Source organism: Triticum aestivum, chromosome 7B, assembly GCF_018294505.1.
Source record: "Triticum aestivum cultivar Chinese Spring chromosome 7B, IWGSC CS RefSeq v2.1, whole genome shotgun sequence".
Classification (NCBI taxonomy): Eukaryota; Viridiplantae; Streptophyta; class Magnoliopsida; order Poales; family Poaceae; genus Triticum; species Triticum aestivum.
The window spans coordinates 322,672,485-322,679,571 of NC_057813.1; positions in this window are offsets into that span (position 1 = coordinate 322,672,485).

Here is a 7,087-nt window from a genome sequence, read left to right on the forward strand (position 1 = left end):
GTGCACCCCACCATAATTAGGTTTGCTATTTTAGACAACCCCCGAACAATTTAGTTTTCGTTTCTGAAAACTTTTATTGTTTGTTTTCGTTTTAAATTTGAAATTCGAACTAGGTTCCGAACTAACGCGAGTTTATCCACAGTAACCGAGGTGACGTGGCACCATTAGCGGGGAATCACTGTAGCTTAATTATCCGGGCGTCACAATTCTCCTCCACTACAAGAAATCTCGTCCCGAGATTTAGGATCGGTTATAAGGGGGAAGGGGTCTGGTTACGAAATTCTAACGATTCTTCTCGATCATAGTAGCTCTTCTCGAAGAGGTCGACCCATTACATTGATGTCTTCCGTCCTCTCCTTCGGGTCATCATGATGAAGTTTGTCGTCCTTTCTTCGGGGTTCCATCGTACTTACGAAAGGATAAAGGGTGGGTATCCCGAGAGAATGGACCTCTGCAGGTTTGACTATCTGGTCGATAACATCGGGGAGGGTGGCGGAAGTAACTCTCGAATTGAAACTTAAGAGAATATCAAGAGCAGAGTAAGGAGGTATCCTGGGAAGTTTCGAGGGGGCAGGCAATCGTTCGATGTCTGATATGTGGCGTGAAAGGGGTTCGAAGCCACGGGAATAAGTATTTGTCTGATACCAGATTGAAGGTGGCTCATGAATTACATACGAGGCCACGCGCGAGGAACAACCTTGGGTACAGGGGGGGGTACAGGAGAGTCAGGTTTCGATCCTGTGGAGCTGTGGGTTATGGGCCCACCATGTGGATTAAAAAGTAGGAAGGACAGTGACATCTTGCACGATCATGTAAGCAAGGCATGCCAGAGGATAATCTGTTGGTTATGTCGGCAACAACATCGGTACCAAGGGCGAGGGACGAAGAGAACCATTATCCTGCTCGTTGAACGAGGCGGGCCAATAGGCAAGGTTCTCGTCCATCGGTGGCTACCGAAATGTCATCAACAATAGTAACAGGGTCTTACTGACACGGTCGTACACCAAGGTGTTTACATAAGCAGAAGAATATTACTGCTTAGATCATATAGACCTCAAGAAAGGTTAAACCAAACAATGGAAAGGACATATGATTATCAGATTAAACAGAACAATGGAAAGGAAATTATGTTTAAACACATATTTCAAGGGTATATCCTTCCCAAGGACAAGTAGAGCATGATATCCATGTCAGGATATAATGTAGAAAACTCTTTAGGTAGGGGAGAGAATTTTCATGACATTGCCCATACACGGTGTTTGGATAATAGAGCAGAAAACATTTAGCATTGGGCTTCAAATGTACTTGTTGAAAATCCGAGTACCATAGACATGCTTCGAGATAGCATTGACATGGTCATCCTGTGAAGATCAGACCTTGGAAACACAAAGGATCCATCTGGAATAACTTGTAGAATAAGTCTTACAATTTCCTCATGGAAGCATGGTTAACCTTGTTAAAAGGATACTACAATAATAGGTCCTCCACCCGGGGGGGTGCTAGGCATGACATCATGTTACCAGGTCATCAAAGGACCAATGTTATAACTCTTGAAAATATGTTCCAACCATCATATCTAACCGTGATTCAGATCCGATTGGTGTCAGGATACCTCAGACTTAGGATACCTGAGAAGAAAAGGTGCAACACAAATAGACGAAATGACATTTCAAAATTCTCAGGAAATGAACTACGGGAGCGGGTTCTTGAAGCAATAGTTCATCCTTAAACCAAGGAGGGGATGAGAAGGTGGCTGATGGGCTCAGCGACAATTCATCGAGGATTCCAAACGGATGGATTTCCACGATAATGTGAACAAGAAGATGACATTTGTCAGCTTGAATGGTATAATGATGTATGCTCGAGGAAAACATACACAATTAAACATTGGTTGAAAGGTGCACCCGAAATATGGGCTGGGTTGCATGACCAACATCGGAATGGTGATTCAATAATCAATAGTCTAAGAATTTCACTTCAAAGCAAGAGGCTTGCTAGAAGTTTTGAATTCACACGTCATAGCTCAATTGTCGGTATTCCGGTTGAAAACAATACGGGGGCCAAGGAATGAACGAAGATGGCAAGAAGTATTATGATATCAAGAATTCTTAAGAGGTGTGAAATTCTCACCACATCCTTGACAAAAGGAGATGGTAATACTTCCGAGGTAAGGAAGATCAACTGCTGGGTAGCAGGGAACTCAAGGTATAACACCAAACATGAACAAGCTCGTGTTGGTGGGAAGGCAATAAAGTGGTCGATGATAATACAATTCATCGAGGGCAAGGATGGTATTTCTCATCAGGAATTCAATTGATATCCTGGATGAGCTCAGAATGTTGATGGTCACGACACCTTTGTCGCGAGAGTTCATGAAGATGTAATCGATCGGCGACGACATCAAGTCAAAGCAATGATGAAGTGAAAGGTTATTGGAACCAAGGGTACGATACAAACTCGAAACCAAGCTTTTTGTTCAAGGCGAAATGATATGACGATGAGGATTGACGTAAGGTTAGTTCATCGTCATAAATTGTGCTTCGAGAAGAAGGACCGGGTAGCACAGTTAAAATCACCACGGCAATGATATAGCCAAACAGGCTAGGAATGGCGTGATCGTGTACAAACTCGTACTTATAGAAGCTTACTGAAGAGTTGTTGAACCGTAGTGCGGACTCGGTTCAGTTATCGGTGTCTTTGAGTGTTTAATAACTCAGAGCCCGTGAAAAATTGGAATCAGTGGGAATGTAGCACTTGATGAAGAACTCATAAGAAGTTATGCAGTTCCATGATAATGTCGAGATACCAGGGGGTAATACTCGATGACAGATCAAAGTAGAAGTTGACTGGGGTTATTGCTCTACAGAAGACAAGTGCTAAAACTTGCACGAGAAATGGTATTTAAAAGAGAACATGGTCGGAACCACGATTGCAAAAGGCCAGATCCCAGATATAAGATGAACTTATACCAAAGGAGTAATTAATTTAAGAGAAGCTTTAATAACAAGATCTACATCGTGTCCATGGGCATGAACACAAAGTTCAAGGTCGACTCCCACTTCTCCAATGCATAACCTTTCATTCACCTCTCGTATTTCGAAGATGACAATAGTTGTTGAAAGTTTTACCTGGTGCAATACCAGATAAGTATGACTCGTGAAATCTTTCGGGTTCACACCGGTGAGGTAAGGCGTTGGTTCAATCCCATCAGGGCTCCTTACGATCATATAACATAAGCTTCAAGGGTAAATATCACCAACTCGAAAGCAGAGCATGGTTGACAAAAGGAAAGGATACAATTTACCAAAGGCATTATGTAACGGAGAAAGAACTCACAAAGCGACTAATTATGAAGGACACTGTCGGATAATAATCCAACAGTGGATATGGCGATCCACAATGGGGCTGATATGAGTATCGATACCCAATCAGAGGAAGAAAGATTGCAAATGCATCGATTTATAGAACAGCTGAATAGTTCAACGCTTAATTAGCAAAGTAATTATGATTTTCAAATCAAGGGATCAGGAGAAAATGCTCTGATCAAGAATGGATAAGCGGAATAGACTTAGGGGTACAATCAATGACAATTGGATTTGTTGAGAACCAATTCCAGTTAAAAGAATGGCAGCTCAGTGAGAAAGGTAATCTATAAGGATCAAAGATGATTGCGGGTATTCGCGAACCTATTGAGTCAACAGACTCAAAATGATAATGACAAGGAATGTCAATATGACTACGAGACTTATGGGATTAACCATAATGCAAGCAAGCAAGAATTTCAAGAGCCAAAGGCTCCAGAGAATTTTCGGAAGATCGAATAGTATTTTGAAAACTTTTGTGACACAAATGAACAACTGGGGTTGAGCGGATACTCGACAAGTGCGAGGATTTATTTGAAGGGGTATTCATGTGGCAAAGAACTGCTAGGCAGTAGGCACAAGGTATTCTCGGAACAATAAAGAAAACTTCGGGGTATCTTGTAATAACAAGATCAATGGGGGATGATCGTATGAATGGCAAGTGTAAGTAGTTATCCATACGGATTTATCGGTGGTCAGGAATAGCAAAAGTGATGGGCACAAAGTCTCGAGAGAACATCAGATAGTAACTTCGGAATCTTCTGATTAGCAGATGATCATCTGAAGTGAGGGGCTCTCCGGGAGAAAGTACTTGCGAGAACCTAAAGTTAGTTTTGTTTTTGGCAAATTCATTTAACCCGAATAGAAGAGAGTTCAGAATCCCAGAGTAAAGATCGAGGAGTAAAAGATCCTAATACCACCCAATGGCGACGTGGGCCCGTAAGGCACACAGCCAAGTTAGTAAAAGTTTTTGCAATGTCTAGACTCGACTTCGGCCAAGGAGTGTGGAAGGGGGATTCCTACAGGCAGTCGGCTCTGATACCAACTTGTGACGCCCCCGATTTAATCGTACACTAATCATGCACGCAAATGTGTACGATCAAGATCAGGGACTCACGGGAAGATATCACAACACAACTCTAAAACATAAATAAGTCATACAAGCATCATAATACAAGCCAGGGGCCTCGAGGGCTCGAATACAAGTGCTCGATCATAGACGAGTCAGCGGAAGCAACAATATCTGAGTACAGACATAAGTTAAACAAGTTTGCCTTAAGAAGGCTAGCACAAACTGGGATACAGATCGAAAGAGGCGCAGGCCTCCTGCCTGGGATCCTCCTAAACTACTCCAGGTCGTCGTCGGCAGGCAGCACGTAGTAGTAGGCACCTCCGGTGTAGTAGGGGTCGTCGACGGTGGCGTCTGGCTTCTGGGCTCCAGCATCTGGTTGCGACAACCAGAAAGAAGGAAAGGGGAAAAAAAGGGGGGAGAAAGCAACCGTGAGTACTCATCCAAAGTACTCACAAGCAAGGAACTACACTACATATGCATGGGTATATGTGTAAGGAGGCCATATCAGTGGACTGAACTGCAGAATGCCAGAATAAGAGGGGGATAGCTAATCCTGTCGAAGACTACGCTTCTGGCAGCCTCCGTCTTGCAGCATGTAGGAGAGAGTAGATTGAAGTCCTCCAAATAGTATCTCCAAGTAGCATCTCCAGGTAGCATCTCCAGTCGCATCTCCAGTCGCATCGCATAGCATAATCCTACCCGGCGATCCTCTCCTCGTCGCCCCGCGGAAAAGCGATCACCGGGTTGTCTGTGGAACTTGGAAGGGTGTGTTTTATTAAGTATCCGGTTCTAGTTGTCATAAGGTCAAGGTACAACTCCAAGTCGTCCTGTTACCGAAGATCACGGCTATTCGAATAGATTAACTTCCCTGCAGGGGTGCACCACATAGCCCAACACGCTCGATCCCATTTGGCCGGACACACTTTCCTGGGTCATGCCCGGCCTCGGAAGATCAACACGTCGTAGCCCCACCTAGGCTCAACAGAGAGGCCAGCACGCCGGTCTAAACCTAAGCGCACAGGGGTCTGGGCCCATTGCCCATAGCACACCTGCACGTTGCGAGGGCGGCCGAAAGCAGACCTAGCCTAGTGGCGTTCCAGTCCAATTCGGCGCGCGCCGCTCCGTCGCTGACGTCTGAAGTGCTTCGGCTGATACCACAACGTCGGGATACCCATAACTACTCCCACGTAGATGGTTAGTGCGTATAGGCTCGTAGCCAGACTCAGATCAAATACCAAGATCTCGTTAAGCGTGTTAAGTATCCGCGAACGCCGAACAAGGCCAGGCCCACCTGTCTCCTAGGTGGTCTCAACCTGCCCTGTCGCTCCGCCACAAAGTAACAGTCGGGGGCCGTCGGGAACTCAGGCCCACCACTACCTGGATGGAGCCACCTGCCCCTTCAGCCCCCATCTCCAAGCAGTATCACCAGTAATGTAACAGTGTAAAGTATATAGTATATGCCCGTGATCACCTCCCGAAGTGATCACAGCCCAGTAGTATAGCATGGCAGACGGACAAGAGTGTAGGGCCACTGATGGAACACTAGCATCCTATACTAAGCATTTAGGATTGCGGGTAAGGTATCAATGACTGTAGCAGCAATGACAGGCTATGCATCAGAATAGGATTAACGGAAAGCAGTAACATGCTACACTACTCTAATGCAAGCAGTATAGAAAAGAGTAGGCGATATCTGGTGATCAAAGGGGGGGGGGCTTGCCTGGTTGCTCTGGCAAGAGAGAGAGGGGTCGTCAACTCCGTAGTCGAACTGGGCAGCAGCAGCGTCGGTCTCGTAGTCTACCGGAGAGAAGAGGGGGAAGAAATAATGAATACAGAGCAAACAAAGCATCACAAAATATAACAAGGCAATACGCGGTGTTCGGTGTGCCCTAACGCGGTAATAGGTGATACCGATGGAAGGGGGAAAACATCCGGGAAAGTATTCCCGGTGTTTCGTGTTTTCGGGCAGAGGAGCCGGAGGGGAAAAGTTGCAGGTTCAATAGGTTAGGGGTGTGTGGCTGACAAACGGACGGCGTATCCGGATTCGTCTCGTCGTTCTGAGCAACTCTCATGTTGAAAATATTTTAATCCGGATTACGGATTAAAAGATATGATTTTTAAAATATTTTATTAATTTCTGGAATTTAATTAATTATTTAATTAATTCGAAAATGCATTTATGACATCAGCATGATGTCATACTGACATCAGCAGTCAACAGGGTTGACTGAGTCAAACCTGACAGGTGGGTCCCGCATGTCATTCTCTAATATCTAATTAACCTAATAAGAGTTAATTAACATTAGTTAATTAGGTTAATTAGTGATTAGTGCTAATTAATCAGAATTAATTAATTAATTAATTAATTAATTAATTAATTAATTAGTTAATTAGTTTTATTTAATTTTTCATTTTCTTTTTATTTTTAAACCGTTCTGTGGGGGTGGGGCCCCCATGTCATCGGCCCAGAGGGCCAAACGGGCATGCGGGCGTGGGGGGGTTTGCGGGGCGGTGCCCGTTTCGGGCGCAACCCCGAAGGACGCGGCGCGGGCGCCCGCGCCCGAAGCCAACGGGGGTCGGGGCGGCCGAGGCCACGACGGTGGCCGGAGGGGCCGCAGCCACGGCGAGGGTGGCCGGGCGGCAAGCGGCGCCG